The following is a 19,973-nucleotide window of genomic DNA, read 5'->3' on the forward strand; positions in this document are numbered from 1 at the left end:
CCAAATCATAAAAACCCAGCACATCTTCTGGGTAGACCAGATGTCTGGGCCTGCTTCTCTTGGCCTGCCCAGTGCTGGTGCTGTTTGAGACCTAGCGTAAACAGGCCTTGAACATCCATCTCTTGCAGGAGATTTTGTTTCTCCCTTGCCCACTGCTCTAAGTGCTCTAAAGCCCACTACTTTAACTTGCTAGTATTTTTCTCCATCAATAAGCAGTTCTGCTGTTTTGGGGTATGTATGCTCCATATGAGAGATTGTGTTCCTTTTAATGTCTACTTTTTGTCCTAACTTTTCCTTTTACCTCTTCTGACAGGCCTTGCCCAGTGACAGAATTGGATGCCTAGAGAGTAGTCATGCAGATAACATTTTGAAGTTTGACCTTTCCTGAAATCAAAGGGATACCTTGGAATAGACATTGGCTCAAGGTCCACCTTAACCCTATTATTTCACTATTTCTCTATGGTAAGATGAAGGAAAAGTCAATTAAAATAACATTAAAATGAAGTCAGTGACAAACCAAGAGAAAAGCTGTTTGAATAAATGTATAGTTATTTAATGGTTACCAGTGACTTCACTGAGTCCCAGGTTTTTTTCTACCCATCTAATCAACTAATTCTGTTAAGGTACCAATAAATGTCTAGAAAGATATTGGCTTCTTTCAGTTTCACCTGAAAATGTTCAACACCATGGATGGAAGACACTTTTCCTAAATATAGACTGACTTAACTGATCGTCTCTAACCTCTGTGACCATCACAGACTTCTGCAGATGCATCTTAGTGGTAGAAAGTAATGATAACCCAGCTCTCCCAATACTGTGCAAACACTAAGCTGAGAGTCCATCACAAGCAGCAGAAGGTTTTAGAAACTGAAGGAAGACTACCATGCAGTGCCATCACTACCCATCCATAACTAATTGGCCCCCAGTGATCCAGAAACTGTTACCCATTCTTGGCATATTATGCTTTGTTCAGAGGCAGAAAAGTTCAAACAACACAACTTAACTTCAAACAAAATGTCAGAGTTATTCATTATTGAAGAACAGCCCTTTGTTCTCACCACCCTGCCAACACCAACTTCACTGTTTTCTCTGAAATAGCTGTACTTCCCAAAATGGCAACATTCGGAGTGACCAAAGCGAACTTATGGAAGTAAAACAAGAGCAAGTGAGTAAAAGTCTCTGTCTCTGGATGCTAATAAATTTTACCAGCTAGTGAAATGGTTTCAATCCAGCATCATTGCAACATGAACCAAAACTGACCAAACCCTTCCAGAAACCTTCTTTAACTCTCTAATGACAATGTTCCTTAAAATAGCCCTGCTTAATTCACTTATTCCAACTCCACCAATAGCTATTGGACACCTACTTTGTGCAAAGCATTGTGTTCCAATCTGTTCCTCATTCTTATTTTAGAGTGCTTTCTCTTTACCAAATATGTTACGTATGTTTATTTAGTTGAAAGCCATCTGACACCATAGCATTACTGATAACAATCCAAAAAAGCAGCTCACCCTCTGAACTTGACCCAGGGATCAATTTTCCAACTAGAACCTCCACAGCTCAATCACTTGGCAACAGAGGAAGTGAGAGGTTAGTTTTTTCAAAGATAATCAGACTCTGTCTGAAAACTCTGTTCTTGACTTTACAACAAACAAGATCTCCCCCTAAATCAGTGAAAAGGAGAAAATGCCTCAATTCCTACTTGTGCAAAGACCCGTGAAGCAAGAAAACAACCCTAGCTTTCCTGAGTCACCAGGTTGCCGCCCAGCAGCGGCCTTCAAACATACACTCTAGCAAAGGTAATTAGTCTTCATCAATGGACTTTCTGCTTCTATAGAAGAATGAGTAAGGATTGTTCCAGATAATGAGTGTTATCACAGAGGAGCGAGTGTATTCATTTGCCAGGGCCGCCATAACAAAATACCACAAACTGGGTGGCTTAAAAAACACTGGACATTGAGACTGTCCACCTGATAAGAATACAAAGTTCGCAATCATTGATTTGCAAATCTGGATTTTCCAGTCGGCAGAACTCAATTTTGAATTGCTCGCCAGCATGGAGGTTATCATGGAGCAATCATCACTCTTAGCCCTTTTGTCCCTCTGGCTTCATTGCTCTCAAAGGTCCCTCAGCGGGGGCCTCTACCATAAATCCCCTGAAAAGCAGATAATGTCTATTTGGTAAATGGTTGGAGAATCTGCCACATATTTTGCTAAACCCTGCCTTTAAAAGGTAAAACCAAAAAGGGATCAGACGCTAGCTTTCTGTTTGGTTGTTTGTTTTGCATATACCCGTGGCCACACAAGGTACAACCCACCTTTGTATATAATGCAAAAGTTATTACAAAAGCTAATAGCAACTAATTTCTCTTTATTACTTTGTGGTAGAATCAAGAAAGTTCAGAGAGATTCAGATTGGTGCATAAGCTAAAGGGTCACTCTTCCATGACATTTGGGTGCATGTCACAGTGCCCAGTACATCTGAGCAGTTGAGACCCCTACTGGGACTTCACGTCCTATTGTTCCAAATTTCCCTTCCTGCTCCAATTTGATAAACCAACAGTTACAAAAGCATGGTTTCCCACTGACTATGGCGCTGTGCACTGCCCTGCTGAACACCCACATTCCTTGATTTACCTTAAAAATCTGCATGTAGCGTTTGTTACTAACAAAACCAAAATGAGGAATTTAGGCTGGAGGTGGGAAAGTTGAGCTGTTCATTTAATTAGAAACACTTACCCTTCCCTTTTAAAGCAACCTCCTGAGAAAAGCAGCAGAGTTTTGATTTAGCAAGAGAAAATAATAGTCAAGCAGTATCGACAAATTAATTATTTAAACATATTCCATTCCAAGTAATTTCTTACTTCCTGGAGGTTTTTGTCAGTTGTTTTTGTTTTAAAGACAAAATAACACTTGCTCATTTTAAAAAATTCAAACAATACGGAAGTGTATAAAATAAAAAGTATAATGTAAAAAGTGAAAGTCTTTTCTCACTTTCCCTCATCTCACCGCCCAGAGGTTATCACTCTATAATTAAGCAAATATCTAAACATATATACATAAATGTTACATATAGAGTTGCTTACTCAAAAAATAGAGTTTATTCAACATTTGCACTGTAACTTGTTTTTTCTCACTTTACAATACAGTATGGACTTTCTTCCTGTCATTCCATGATTCTTCCAAAAGAATGCAATTTTATTTTTTGATCAGTGCTGAAATAGCAACCAAAGGTGTAACTACATGAACATGGACAGCTAGCCTGCCACAAGAAATTCCAGCTTTAGTTCTTGTGCAGGACTAAATTTTCAACAGGTTATACTGGGGAAAGTGGAAACTTTAGAACAAAGCTGAGTGAACAGTATTTCCTAGGCTGTGGACAAACGTGGGGGATTTCATTACTTCCAAATGCCCAATTTTTCTACTAAGAGAGGATAAACGCTTTCAATTACGTGAATTCCCATCAGGCAGACAACAATAGCATGGACATGATTCTATAGCTCTTGAGCAATAAAAAGTATATCACAGACGGAGAACGGGACAAAGAGAAACAGCTCTGCCTCCGTAATAAGGTAGAGAGTTAGGATCGTTATCCGCAAAATACTCCTGAGGCACATTAACTGAAAATTTTAAGCAAATAAGTGGTACACTATTTCTCAGTGATTTACAAGACTTCCGTAGAAAATTCTAGTATAATCCATGCTGCTGGTGCATATCTGAAGTCTCTAACTGATTCAGGTGCTTTCTTTGTATTTCTTCTTTTTTTTTTTTTTTTTTGCCCTTCAAACTTTTCCCTCTCTGATCTGAACACTTTCACTTTCTTCTTTTTTTGCTCAGAAACAACTGAAATAGGCAACCTAATCATCTTCAGATCTAATTTGAGGTGCAGAGAGACTTCTAGACTCTTCATCTCTCAACCTTTTTTTGCCTCCCATCATGACAGAATCTTTGTGAAAAAAATAGACTCAATCTGATTTATAATAGCAAAATTATATACATAACTAATCAATGATATCAAAAACACTGTCTGATGCAAGAGGGAAGAGATATGGGGATATATGTATATGTATAGCTGATTCACTTTGTTATAAAGCAGAAACTAACACACCATTGTAAAGCAATTATACTCCAATAAAGATGTTTAAAAAAAAAAGTCTGAGATTATCTATATTGGTTTAATTCTTCTTTGCTTTGTACATATTAACTTAATCATGTACCCCATCACCTCTTGGAAAGAATTGGTCAATTTTAAGATTCCTCTTCAGATAGTTTAATTTTGACCTTTTTCACTTATATTTATCAATTATATTTGATTATTTATATTAAATTAAATATAACAGTTAAATTATATATTAGTTACAGTTATATATCAATTATATTTAATAACTGGACTGTTATAAAACAGTCAAAATTATGTTTTTGTAACAAACAAAATTATGTTTGTAACAAACAAAATTTGTTACTGATAATTAAGATTTTAATGCTGCATAATAAATATTTCTAGAGTGTTTTACCCTAATTTAATAAATATTTATAATGAAATCTCTTCCAAACAAAATAAAGTTTTTTTCCATTTTAACTGCATTAACACTCTCAGTTCAGCTCTTAGAAAAGTGTAGCAAGTGTTGTGTAATATTTTCTGACTTATAAATGAAAAGTTAAGAGCACATAATGTTGAAGTGACTTGTCCTGGATCTACTAGAATGTCACCACGTAAGTTAGATTCACAAATCATCAGAATAGGTTTTTGAGGCAAAGAACTTCCATCTTAATTCACCTATCTTTCCCCTATCCTTGTACCCTTCTATTTTATCCAGGTTAATACAACCTGACTTATACCACCTATCTTCAGTGTTTTTCTTTAAAACTTTTCCATAGACCATCATGCCATCATATCTTATCAAGATCTTATTTTCCTATTGTTCAAAGAAGTCTTAAAAGCTCATTTTCTCTGAAGCTCATTGATTGATGGGAATGTAGACATAAATAGCTAACTCTTGATTTGACATCTTCATGTGGACATTTTATAAGAACCTTGTTATGGACTGAATGTTGTGTTCCCTGAAAGTTCATATTTTGAAGTCCTACCTGGCAATGTGATGACATTTGGAAGTGGAGTCTTTGGGAAGTAATAAGGATGAGGTCATAAGGGTGGTGTCCTCATGAAGGGATCAGTGCCCTTATAAGAAGAGGAAGCACACAAAGAAGAGGTCACATAAGGAGAAAGAGAGATGGTGGCCATCAGCAAGTCAGGAAGAGGGCTTCACCAAGAACCAAATATGCCAGAACCTTGATCTTGGACTTCCTGGCCTCCAGAACCATCCAAAAAGTATCTGTTGTTTAAGCCACCCAGTCTATGGTACTTTGCTATAGGCACCTGAGATGACAGAGACAAACCTCAAACTTGGTTGTTGTCCCAGACTGAACAACTAATCTACCCTCTGCCTGTCTCAAACTATTTTCCCTTCAGTGTTCTCTATATTACTATGCGCCCCCCCCCCCACATTCCATTACTTTCAACCTAGAAATGCACTGTCCATTCAATCAATCACCAAGCCTGTCAATTATAGATCCTAAATGCTCCCTGTCATTCCGTTACTCACAATTTCAACTGCCATTATGGCAACCCATAGGAGAAATAAAGATGGTATCTACGCAACAGTATATGTTAAGAACTATATATTGATGGGGCTATTATTAGTACAAGTGCTGCTAAATGAATTAACCTGTTGGCTTAGGCTGTTTGGAATTGTCCATTTAAATGTTGGGGAAAATCTACCCCAAACTAAGAGTTTAAGTCTGGGTAATTTATGCTGAGCTGTTCCTTCTGATAGCAATTAGCCAGAGTTCAACCACTTCTTGGCAAAACATCTAGTCAAGAAAAATAAATTTGTGACACCAGTACCAAAAAAGTGGGCTTGTCTTCTATGTCCTATAACAAGATGGAATGTGTTATTTGCATGGCAGTTATACTAAGTGCTCGAGTATAAAATTAAGAAGAAGTCAGTACAATCTTATCTGATACCACTGAAAACATGGACTTATTGGTCTACTAGATTATAAGCTTTGCAATATCAAAGACCTTGACTTTTTGTCCATTGCATCATTAGCAGTTAACACCAGTCATAGCATGTAATTACGGCTCAGTAAATATTTTCTGAATGCATGCATAGCTCTGTTGTCTCTTCATTTTATGGTTATATTGTGAGGTAAAATCCAAAGGATCAATAATAGTTCTAAATCAAGGTAATAGTTTGAATCACAATTATTTCTAGCTATGAAATTAAATGCTATTGAAAAAAATCAATGGCATTGAGAATGGATTTAAGTTTTCTGGACGAATTTTTCAAGTTGATAAACTTCACGTAACATGGCAAGTAGGGATTAATGTGTCCAAAACGTACATTTTCTTCACAGTGGAAACTGCTGGTGCCAACCCAAAATCCATTTCCTTCAGTTTAATGGAATCCCAATTTAAATCGTGCATCCCCCCAACCTCACCACCAACAATCCCAGCTTCAGAGGGAGATTCCAATTAATCCAAGCTAGTCCACTGGTCAAGGGGTGAGTACACCACTTAAATTGAAGGGAAACAACTAACATTCCATGCTTTTAGGAAGAGTTTTTCTCTGTCCCCTTATTGATGTGAACAAGAAAACATTACTCCACAGGCTGTTGACATCAATTTTTTGACAGTACGGTGACCCAGTCTCAGGGTGAAGTGGACGGATGGGAAATGACAGAGCAGAAGTTGTAAAGGACCTGAGACTTTGATGACACGATTAAGCCAGTGACCCAACCAACTGTGGATTCCACCACTCATGTGGAATCTGTTACGTGAGATAAATTTTCTAATTGTGTAAACCAGTTTGAATTTTCTGCTAAAATACCTCCTAACTGATATTTCCCTTATAAAAGATAGTTTTTTGAGAAAAGAACTGATACAGGTTTTTGGAGGAATGCTCAAAATACTAATCAGTCTTTAATGTTACTGAGGGAAGGATTTACCATTTAAAGATAAACTTGATCTTGCTTTTTATTTATACTGAGAAAACTATCCCTGTAAGAGTAGTAGAGAAAGTAGATATTGAAAGAATGAACATGTATTCATTTTTTTCCTTATTCAACAAATATTTATTCAACAAGTTCCTGTTTACGTACCTCATAAACTATTTCATTTGATACCCAAAAAAACTCTATGAAGTAAATACCATTAACCATGTTTTAGAAAAGAAAACTAAACTTATAGAGGTTAAACAACTTGACTTAATATCATGGAATCCCTAGGAACCAGGACCAGGTCCTGCAACCATCTAACTTCAAAACCCAACTACTCCCCGCAGCCCTGCATTGCCCTCCATAATTAGGTTTGGCAAAAATTGGGTCTAATACCAAATTTGGAAAGCTGATAGTAAAAATGGTATATATCCATTTATACAGTGTGTGTACACCACTGTAAACTGGTAAACACATTTTGGAAATAATAAATGGTAAGAGTATACACACGTGTGCATGCACACACACATACACATCTATATCTATCTAATGTATCCATGTATATTCTTAGATATAGCAATCTTATTCCTGGGAATTTGTCCTCAGAAAATAGTTCAGTAGAAGGGAAAATTATGTAGATGCTTTTGGGAAGAGCAGTTATTATCTTTTAAATTGGAGGAAATTTTTCAAATTCTAAAAATAATAAAATAGTTGAAAAATTCTGGGGCAAAATGTTATAATAAGCTATTATGCATATATAGCAAGTAATTATTAACACTGTAGAAACATTGGAAAGGTTTTTTAATACCATTGTAAGTCAAAGAGCATAATGCAAATCATATGTCTTCTATTTTAAAATAAAACATAAATGCATATGAACAGACCAGAGTGGAATCCACACCCAAAAAAAAAAAAAATTAAAATAGATCATGATTAACATGGTGGGATTTTGCATGGGTTTAAATTCTTTATTCTTTTGTGCTGTTTATAGCTAAACTTCTTTTATTTATATGTGATCTACTATTACAAATAGATTTTAAACAATTTGGGAGTCAAACCATTTTCTGGAAACTTAAAGTTGCTAGTAACTAGCTGATCATACTTTAGCTTGGAAACATAATTGGCTTTCATCAAAGGGATCCCCAGTGGGCTATAGATTTCAATCATTCATCATCAATAGAAATTTACATCTTTTAAGTCCTCTAGAAATAGCAACAACTGAGAAAAAGTATACTAAAACAGTGTTCAGCATTGCACCTGAGAGATGAGCCCAAAACCTTTCACTGGTATTTATTTTAAGACATGTTTTGAATAGACAGATTATTTATACAAAAATATAACCTCAATAAGGTTGGGGTAGTTTCAACTGGATTTTATTTGCTGTGGAGCCCTGACAAATATATGAGGGTTTTTTGGTTTGGGATGTCTCTTTTCCTACCAGTGTACAGTACCTGATTTCTAAGGCAAATGACAATCAGACAGGTTTCAACAAATCTAGCATCTGAAGACATCAAAGTGATAATTTTTAATTATAGGATCTTTAACTTCCTCATTGCCATAACCCCACTGGTGTGTATGTGTGTGTGTGTGTGTGTGTGTGTAAATACAGTGGGCACACACATGCAGTCAGAGTCAAGACCAGGGATACTGAAGATCAGAATACATTTAATAGTAAATCATCACTTCTAAAGGGTGTAAAATGACTACAATGGTTGCTCCTCAGTAAGAAATGAAAGTAAATATTTCCTTAGATTCCCAGAGGCTGCCATTCAATACTATAAGCTTTTGTTAATAAACAAATTTGATCAGATCTTTTCTTCTGGGGTTCAAGAAGCCATGCTTGGAGAGATGCCTTGTGCAAATAAACTTGCAAGACCAGATTTTCCAATGAAGTCCTGGCAAAACTATTGACAATTCAGACATTCAAATCTACCCAAACGTGTAAGAGGATAACAAGATAATAAAATGTTCCAGAATCTGCAGGATTGGGATGCAAATTAATAGTTGTATTCATACATTAAACCACACTAATGTACTCTTCTTAGGAAAAATGGATCAAAATATGGAGAACTATGTTCTTTCCACATGGCTCAGAATCTCCTAGACTTACACTCTGATGTTAACTAGAATACCAGTGACCAACCCAGCTTGTCACTACCTAAGGTTCTTTGATAAATAGAAAAGCACAAGGCAAACAAAAGTTTGGACCATCCTCCTTGGTTTTATAAGAGTCAGGCGGGGGCGGAGTCAAGATGGCGGTGTGGGAAGACGCGGAGATAGCATCTCCCTACAGCTAGGGCACCTGCCGGCCGCTGGTGAAAGACGCTGACGCCCAAGGAGATGGGAGGAACTCCAAAGTGAACCAGTGGCTTGCAGGATCTTGGTTCATGAGACCGGGGTCGGGCCGAAGCTCCTGTGGTGGGAGCTCCGAGTCCGAACCACTGGACTGACAGAGAACCTCAGACCCCAGGGAATATTCATCAGAGTGAGGTCTCACAGAGTTACTTATCTCAGCACCAAGACCCAGCTCTACCCAGCAGCCTACAAACCCCAGTGTTGGAAGCCTCAGGCCAAACAACCAATAAGACAGGAACACAATCCCACTCATAAAAAATTTAAAAAAAAAAATGAGATGGCAAAAAAATATGTCACAGATGAAGGAGCAAGGTAAAAACTTACAAGACCAAATAAGTGATGAGGAAATAGGCAATCTACCTGAAAAAGAATTCAGAGTAATGATAGTAAAGATGATCCAGAATCTCGGAAATAGAATGGAGGCATGGACTGAGAAAATACAAGAAATGTTTAACAAAGATTTAGAAGAACTAAAGAACAAACAAACAGAGATGAACAACATAATAACTGAAATGAAAAATACACTAGAAGGAATCAATAACAGAATAACTGAGGTAGAAGAACAAATAAGTGAGCTGGAAGACAAAATGGTGGAAATAACTGCTGAGGAGCAGAAAAAAGAAAAAAAATGAAAAGAATTGAAGACCACCCCAGAGACTTCTGGGACTACACTAAACACATCAACATTCGAATTAGAGGGGTCCCAGATAAAGAAGAGAAAAAGAAAGGGTCTGAGAAAATATTTGAAGAGATTATAGTTGAAAACTTCTCTAACATGGGAAAGGAAATAGTCACCCAACTCCAGGAAGCACAGAGAGTCCCATACAGGATAAACTCTAGGAAAAACACACCGAGACACATGTTAATCAAACTAACAAAAATTAAACTCAAAGAAAAAATATTAAAAGCAGCAAGGGAAAAACAAAAAATAACATACAAAGGAATCCCCATGAGGTTATCACCTGATTTTTCAGTGGAAACTGCAGGCAAGAAGGGAGTGGCAGGATATACTTAAAGTGATGAAAGAGAAAAACCTACAACCAAGACTACTCTACCCAGCAAGGATCTCATTCAGATTCAATGGAAAAGTCAAAAGCTTTTCAGACAAGCAAAAGCTAAGAGAATTCAGCACCACTAAACCAGCTTTACAACAAACGCTAAAGGAACTTCTCTAAGCGGGAAACACAAGAGAAGAAAAAGACCCACAAAAACAAACCCAAAACAATTAAGAAAATGGTAATAGGAACATACATATCGATAATTACCTTAAATTTAAATGGATTAAATGCTCCAACCAAAAGACACAGACTGACTGAATGGATACAAAAACAAGACCCATATATATGCTGTTTACAAGAGACCCACTTCAGACCTAGGGACACATACAGACTGAAAGTGAAGGGATGGAAAAACATATTCCATGCAAATGGAAATCAAAAGAAAGCTGGAGTAGCAATACTCGTATCAGATAAAATAGACTTTAAAATAAAGATTGCTACAAGAGATAAGGATCAATCCAAGAAGAAGATATAAAATTATAAATATTTATGCACCCAAGACAGGAGCACCTCAATACAGAAGGCAAATGCTAACAACCATGAAGGGAGAAATCGACAGTAACACAATAATAGTAGGGGACTTTAACACCCCACTTACACCAATGGACAGATCATCCAAACAGAAAATAAATAAGGAAACACAAGCTTTAAATGACACAATAGACCAGATAGATCTAATTGATATTTATAGAACATTCCACCCAAAAGTGGCAGAATACACTTTCTTCTCAAGTGCACATGGAACATTCTCCAGGATAGATCACATCTTGGGTCACAAATCAAGCCTCAAAAAATTTAAGAAAATTTAAATTGTAACAAGCATCTTTTCTGACCACAATGCTATGAGATTGGAAATCAATTACAGGAAAAAAAAAACTGTAAAAAGCACAAATACATGGAGGCTAAACGGTGTATTACTAAATAAGCAAGAGATCACTGAAGAAATCAAAGAAGAAATAAAAAAATACATAGAAACAAATGAAAACAAAAACACGTCGACCCAAAACCTATAGGACACAGCAAAAGCAGTTCTAAGAGGGAAGTTTATAGCAATACAATCTCACCTCAAGAAACAAGAAAAATCTAAAATAAACAATCTAACCCTACACTTAAAACAACCAGAGAAAGAAGAACAAAGAAAACCCAAAATCAGTAGAAGGAAAGAAATCATAAAGATCACAGCAGAAAAAAATGAAATAGAAATGAAGAAAACAATAGCAAAAATCAATAAAACTAAAATCTGGTTCTTTGAAAAGATAAAGAAAATTGATAAACCCTTAGCCAGACTCATCAAGAAAAAAAGGGAGAGGATGCAAATCAAAAAAATTAGAAATGAAAAAGGAGAAATCACAACTGACACTGCAGAAATACAAAGGATTATAAGAGACTACTACAAACAACTATATGCCAATAAAATGGACACCCACGAAGAAATGGACAAATTCTTGGAAAGGTACAATTTCCCAAAACTGAACCAGGAAGAATTAGAAAATATAAACAGATGTATCACAAGTAATGAAATTTAAACTGCGATTAAAAATCTTCCAGCTAACAAAAGTCCAGGACCAGATGGCTTCACAGGTGAATTCTGTCAAACATTTAGAGAAGAGCTAACAGCGATCTTTCTCAAACTCTTCCAAAAAATTGCAGAGGGAGAAACACTCCCAAATTCATGCTATGAAGCCACCATCACCCTGATACCAAAACCAGAAAAAGATATCACAAAAAAAGAAAATTACAGACCAATATCCGTGATGAATATAGATGAAAGAATCCTCAACAAAATACTAGCAAACAGAATCCAACAACACATAAAAAGGATCATACACCATGATCAAGTGGGATTTATCCCAGGAATGCAAGATGCTTCAATATATGGAAATCAGTCAATGTGATACACCACATTAAAAAATTAAGGAATAAAAACCATATGATCATCTCAATAGAAGCAGAAAAAGCTTTTGACAAAATTCAACACCCATTTATGATTAAAAACTCTCCAGAAAATAGGCATAGAGTGAACATACCTCAACATAATAAAAGCTATATATGACAAACCCACAACAAGCATCATTCTCAATGGTGAAAAACTGAAAGCATATCCACTAAGATCAGGAACAAGACAAGGATGTCCACTCTCGCCACTCTTATTCAACATAGTTTTGGAAGTCCTAGCCACAGAAATACAAATTGGAAAAGAAGAAGTAAAACTGTCACTGCTTGCCAATGACATGATAGTATACATAGAAAATCCTAAAGATGCCACCAGAAAACTACTAGAACTAATCAATGAATTTGGTAAGGTTGCAGGATACAAAATTAATGCACAGAAATCTCTGGCATTCCTATACACCAACAATGAAAAATCAGAAAGAGAAATTAAGAAACACTCCCATTTACCATTGCAACAAAAGGAATAAAATACCTAGGAATATACCTGCCTAAGGAAGCCAAAGACTTGTACTCAGAAAACTATAAAACACTGATGAAAGAAACCAAAGATGATATAAACAGATGGAGAAATATACCATGTTCTTGGATTGGAAGAATCAATATTGTGAAAATGACTCTGCTACCCAAAGCAATCTACAGATTCAATACAATCCCTATCAAACTACCAATGGCATTCTTCACAGAATTAGAACAAAAAATTTTACAACTCGTATGGAAACACAAAAGACCCTGAATAGCCAAAGCAATCTTGAGAAAGAAAAACGGAGTTGTAGGAATCAGGCTCCCCGACTTCAAACTATACCACAAAGCTATAGTAATCAAGACAGTATGGTACTGGCACAAAAACAGAAATATAGATCAATGGCACAGGATAGAATGCCCAGAGATAAACCCATGCACATATAGGCACCTAATTTATGACAAAGGAGGCAAGAACATACAATGGAGAAAAGACAGCCTCTTCAATAAGTGGTGCTGGGAAAACTGGACAGCTACATGTAAAAGAATGAAATTCGAACACTCCCTAACACCATACACAAAAATAAACTCAGAATGGATTAAAGACCTAAATGTAAGACCAGACACTATAAAACTCTTAGAGGAAAACATAGGAAAAACACTCTATGACATAAACCACAGCAAGATCTTTTTTGACCCACCTCCTAGAGAAACAGAAATAAAAACAAAAGTAAACAAATGGGGCTTAATTAAACTTAAAAGCTTTTGCACAGCAAAGGAAACCATAAACAAGACAAAAAGACAACTCTCAAAATGGAAGAAAATATTTGCAAATGAAACAACAGACAAAGGATTAATCTCCAAAATATACAAATAGCTCATGGATCTCAATATCAGAAAAACAAACAATCCAGTTAAAAAATGGGTGGAAGACCTAAATAGATATTTCACCAAGGAAGACATACAGATGGCCAAGATGCACATGAAAAGATGCTCAACATCACTAACTATTAGAGAAATGCAAATCAAAACTACAATGATGTAACACCTCACACTGGTCAGAATGGCCATTAACCAAAAATCTAGAAACAATAAATGCTGGAAAGGGTGTGGTGAAAAGGGAACCCTCCTGCACTGTTGGTGGGAATGTAAATTGATACAACCACTGTGGAAAACAGTATGGAGGTTGCTTAAAAAACTAAAAATAGAATACCATATGACCCAGCAATCCCACTACTGGGCACATACCCTGAGAAAACCATAATTCAAAAAGAGACATGTACCACAATGTTCATTGCAGCCCTATTTACAATAGCCAGGACATGGGACCAACCAAAATGTCCATCGACAGATGAATGGATAAAGAAGATGTGACACATATATACAATGGAATATTACTCAGCCATAAAAAGAAATGAAATTGAGTTATTTGTAGTGAGGCGGATGGACGTAGAGTCTGTCATACAGAGTGAAGTAAGTCAGAAAGAGAAAACAAATACCATACGCTAACACATATATATGGAATCTTAAAAAAAAAAATGGTACTGATGAACCTAGTTGCAGGGCAGTAATAAAGAGGTAGACGTAGAAAATGGACTTGAGGACATGGGGTGGGACGGTGAAGCTGGGGCAAAGTGAGAGTAGCATTGACATATATACACTACCGAATGTAAAATAGTTGACTGGTGGGAAGCAGCGGCATAGCACAGGGAGAGCAGCTCGGTGCTTTGTGATGACCTAGAGGGGTGGGATAGGGAGGGTGGGAGGAAGGCTCAAGAGGGAGGGGATGTGGGGACATGTGTATGCATATGGCTGATTCTCTTTGTTGTGCAACAGAAACTAACACAGTATCGTGAAGCAATTATACTCCAATAAAGATCTATTTAAAAAAAAAAGAGGCTTAACAATATTTTTATTTTGAAATAATTTCAGATTTTAAATGAAATTTTGCAAAAATAGTACAAAATATTCCCATTCCCATATGTTTTACCTAGATTCCCCAAATGTTAACAATTTATCACACTTACTTTTTCATTCTATCATTCTTACTCTCATTCTATCTATCTACTTATCTAGCTACCTATTTATTCTTTTTTCCTGTGACATTTGAGAGTAAGTTGCCAACATCAGGATGTACGTCCTCAAAACAGGTTATTTTATTTTACTTAACCACAGTACTCTGATCAAAATCAGTAAGTTCATACAGATACAACAGTGTTGTCTAACCTATAGACCTTATTCAGATTTTACCAATTGTTTTACAAATGCCCACTTTCTGATTCAATATCCAATGCAAACTCACACTTGTATTAGTTGTCATGTCTCTTTAGCCTCTTTTAATCTGGAACAGTTCATGATCTTGACAATTTTGAAGAGTTCCAGCCAGCTACTTTGTAGACTATCTCTCAATCTGGGTTTTTCTTTTTTTGTTTTGTTTTGTTTTAATATTGTTTATTAGCACAGTAACAAATGTAGACTTAAGTAGTCCTCAACATAGAACCAATCCACTGAACAACTTGTATTCCACGCCTTACAGTTAACAGCTTAAGGTATTTTACTACAGGTTTTCACAAGTCCTGAAGCAAACCTCTATCTTTTCATAAGAAAGTAGATTGGCATATAAAATAAAATACATAACTACTCATTTCCTATACGGTGTCATATAGCCATGTGTCCATTTTATATATATGAGATGACAGTCTCTAAAAGCTGTTAAATATCAATGTTCCCTTCCAAGAAGGGAAAACAAATTCCAATTTTTTAAAACAAAAAACTGTATAGTCTTGGAAGGACTTGACATAAATGGCCATGTGTGTAACTTGTACAAATTAAGCTGTTTCAAATTACAGACTACAAGCAACTGAACCCAAATGTCTATTCTTCTCCGTACTGCATTTCAGCTAATATTGCAGAACTAATGACAGTTTTAAACGTTGCTATTACCAATTCTGTCTATTGTAGCAAGATACCTTAAGTTACAACAAAATCTTAGGAAATAAGACTGGATAATATCTGTTATAGAAATACCCTACTCTTTACCAACTCCCACCCTCCCCTACCCCATCAAAATCATAAGCAGCTCTCTCTGTGACAGACAAATGATGTAAAGAATTGTGAAAACCCAATTTATGTAGCGTACCCCTTGGTCCACTGTCTGGCCATTCTGTCATGTTCTGCTCTGTTGGTCATATACTGAGTGGCAATACTTCCCACCAAGGGGTCGGCAGGATTACAGTCTGTAAGAAGTGAGCAGATACAAAGAAGGACTTTAGATATGGTTAGTGCTGGGCTCCAGTTATCTTTCAATATATCCAAGCAAATAACTCCTTGACTTAATACTACAAGGGATAGATTCTTGTCCGAAATGCAACCTTTGGAGGCTTGAAGGGATATTCTGGTGTAAAAGTGATATCAAGGAAGAACACACCACCCTCATACACGGACCGTGGAGGCCCTAGGATGGTTGATCTCTATTCATAGATGTTATCGCCTTCGGGACCAGCACTGCAGTTGGGTGGAGGGTCTGAAGTGATGTCCGCCAGCTCCTTCTGAATCCTCTTGGCGCTCGTGGAGAGGGGTTTGGAGTTTTTGCTCATGCTGACTTTACTCTCCTTCTTCTTGGGGGTGTTTGTTTCCCGGTTTGCTGGTTGGAGGACGAAGATGAGGAGGAGCTGGGGCTGGCCCTCGAATTTTCATCCACAGAGCGACCCCCCCCCACCCACCCACCCAGCAAACAGCCCCTCTCTTTGTGTCTGGCTGCTTTGCTGCGGCTGGGCCTGGCCACTAGTGTCTCTCTCTCTCGCTGGGAGAGAAGTCGAAGGGCAGCAACAGCAACTATTAAACAGGCAGTGGCGTCCCCCAGCCACACACGGGGGCACACCCTGCTCCTCCTCCCCCCCTCCCCGCCCCTCCTACACCGGCCCGGTCCCACCCACGCGGGCTCCCCGCCCCCAGGGAGACGGGCGCGAGCAGCCCTCGGGGGACCCCGGGAAGCCCGGCCCCCTCCCGACCCAGGACGCTGGGCCCAGGGGGCGAGGGCTGTGAATTTTCTCTCAAGTGGTCTGGGGACCGCCCTGGGTTTTCCTGATGTTTCCTTTGACTAGATTCAGGTTATGCATTTTGGGCAGGAACATCACAGAAATGATGTTGTGCGTCTGCTTTGTGCGTCTGCGTCTGCATTTGTGCATCTGCTTTGTGCATCTGCGTCTGCATTTGTGCGTCTGCTTTGTGCGTCACCTATGCCCGTTTGCCTCATTACTGATGACATCACCTTTGATCACTTGGATAAGGTGGTGTCTGACTAGATCTCTTCCTCTCCGTAAAGTTAATATTTTCCCTTCCCAATTAAAAAGTATCTTGTGTGGCAGTACTACAAAGCTATAAAGAATATCCTGTTTCTCATCATATTTTACCTTCTTAGTTTTAGCATCCATTGATAATTCTTGCTTGAAACAAATACTGCTCCATGCTCTCCACATCTTACCTCCTTCCTGCACACACAGCTGAAATACAGTTCCTAGCCCTCTTCCTCAGAGGGACAATACAACTTGTTCTAGCCCATAAACTCTGACTGCAGGTGGTGTATGTCCCTTCCTGGTTTGGCCCCCAAATGTCTCATATTATCCTACAAGGTCTTTGTCAGTCGATTGCATGCATAAGATCTAGTAAAGGACTCCAAGAAGTCTTTGGTAATTGTGGAGCCACTAGAACCTTAAATCTAAGCCATTCAGGGAGTCCTGTGAGCTTGGATGGGGGAAATGTATTTTCATGAATTTTAACTGGACCTTAGCATTCCCTGTATTTATGAATGTGGTCAGTGGTTACAACAGTGTTAGCAAAATGTGCCTTTGTCTCCCATAGAAATCACAGATATTTCATATCACATTACACTTGATGCAGATATCTTGAAATATATTTACCTGTCATTATTTTGTAATTAACTTTGAATTTTGGTTACTAGCTCTTTTTTTTTCTTTTCCACATTTACAAACACTATTCTTAGAGGAGGCCCATAGGCATCACCAGACTGCTAAAGGGCTCCAAGACATAAAATAGGGTAAGTTGGATGGAGCTGATCCCTGAGTCACCACTTGGTGGGGAGCCATCGGGAAAGCAGGTGGGGAGTATTTGCATTAGAATTTGTGTGTGAGAGAGAAATAAGCCACTGAGATTTATGGCGTTATTTGTTCAGCAATTATCCTGTTCAGACTAACAGAAAGAATGAAGTCACAAATTTGGAAATTAACATACATGGGATCGGACGTGATAATTGAAGAAGGAGAAAGAAAAAGAAGCCAAGTGCTGAACTTTGGGTAAATATTACATTTTGAAAAAGAAAACAAAACAAACAAAAAAAAAACTGTTAAGGAAGCAGACAGAATAGAAGAAATGCAATAGTCGAAAGACAACCAGAAATATATGGGGCAAGAAATTATAGAAATGACACCACGCTTTAATTCCTCAGATGTCTTCATATAGAAAGTCCTTATATGTGGTCTCTGCTAAAAAGATAAGAAACGAAAATATTTGGGGTAGGTTTTCTGAAATATACCTAGAAATTTGATAAATGACAGATATAGTACTTCTCCAAGTCTAGTTTCTTTAGCTATAAAAAAAATTGCTATTCAGATTAGAAGAGGTAATAAAAGCAAACACATGCAAAAGAATCTTGTACAGCTTCTGACGTGTACCTGTCTTAAATAAAATTGTCTCTTTCTCTCCTCAAACCTTCTCCTCTACCATTTCACAGACTGTCCTAGAATTTAAGAAGTAAAGAGTACATTAAGAAAACTGTAAACATTCTGAGTCAAAAGCATTGGTATTAGACTTATTATACTAGTTACACTATGAATATTCTACCTATAAAACTAAAATAAGCAAAATCATGATTAGAATTCAACCAGCACCTTGAGATTCTATTTGGGAGACAGACTGAGTGATAATTACAGAAAAGAGAGGCTGTGATTTTAAAATGCCACTCGCAGAGTATCAAGAAAACACACCACAATTTGATGGGGTTTTGTAGCAGGGGGTTCTCATGAGCTATACAAAAATGCACATTGGGGTACTGGCACAAAAACAGAAATATAGATCAATGAAACAGGATAGAAAGCCCAGAGATAAACCCACGCACATATGGTCACCTTATCTTTGATAAAGGAGGCAAGAATATACAATGCAGAAAAGACAGCCTCTTCAATAAGTGGTGCTGGGAAAATTGGACAGCTACATGTAAAAGAATGAAATTAGAACACTCCCTAACACCATACACAAAAATAAACTCAAAATGGATCAAACACCTAAATATAAGGCCAGACACTATAAAACTCTTAGAGGAAAACATAGGCAGAACACTCTATGACATACATCACAGCAAGATCCTTTTTGACCCAGCTCCTAGGGAAATGGAAATAAAAACAAAAATAAACAAATGGGACCTAATGAAACTTAAAACCTTTTGCATAGCAAAGGAAACCATAAACAAGACAAAAAGACAACCCTGAAAATGGGAGAAAATATTTGCAAATGAAGCAACTGACAAAGGATTAATCTCCAAAATATACAAGCAGCCCATGCAGCTCCATATCAAAAAAACAAACAACCCAATCCAAAAATGGGCAGAAGACCTAAATAGACATTTCTCCAAAGAAGATATACAGGTTGCCAACAAACACATGAAAGGATGCTCAACATCACTAATCACTAGAGAAATGCAAATCAAAACTACAATGAGGTATCACCTCACACTGGTCAGAATGGCCATCATCTAAAAATCTACAAACAATAAATGCTGGAGAGGGTGTGGAGAAAAGGGAACCCTCTTGCACTGTTGGTGAGAATGTAAATTGATACAGCCACTATGGAGAACTGTATGGAGGTTCCTTAAAAAACTAAAAATAGAACTACCATATGACCCAGCAATCCCACTACTGGGCATATACCCTGAGAAAACCATAATTCAAAAAGGGACATGTACCACAATGTTCACTGCAGTTCTATTTACAATAGCCAGGACATGGAAGCAACCTAAGTGCCCATCAACGGATGAATGGACAAAGAAGATGTAGCACATATATACATGGAATAGTATTCAGCCATAAAAAGAAATGAAATTGAGTTATTTGTAGTGAGGTGGATGGACCTAAAGACTGT

The 19,973-nt window shown here is 37.4% G+C and overlaps 1 pseudogene; it reads right to left on the bottom strand.

Annotated features, from left to right (window-relative positions):
• Positions 1–15,931: 15,931 nt before the first annotated feature.
• LOC133102141 (ubiquitin-conjugating enzyme E2 E1-like) lies at positions 15,932–16,450 on the bottom strand (annotated as a pseudogene).
• Positions 16,451–19,973: the final 3,523 nt, after the last annotated feature.

This window comes from Eubalaena glacialis, chromosome 12 (assembly GCF_028564815.1).
Source record: "Eubalaena glacialis isolate mEubGla1 chromosome 12, mEubGla1.1.hap2.+ XY, whole genome shotgun sequence".
In the NCBI taxonomy this organism is placed as follows: Eukaryota; Metazoa; Chordata; class Mammalia; order Artiodactyla; family Balaenidae; genus Eubalaena; species Eubalaena glacialis.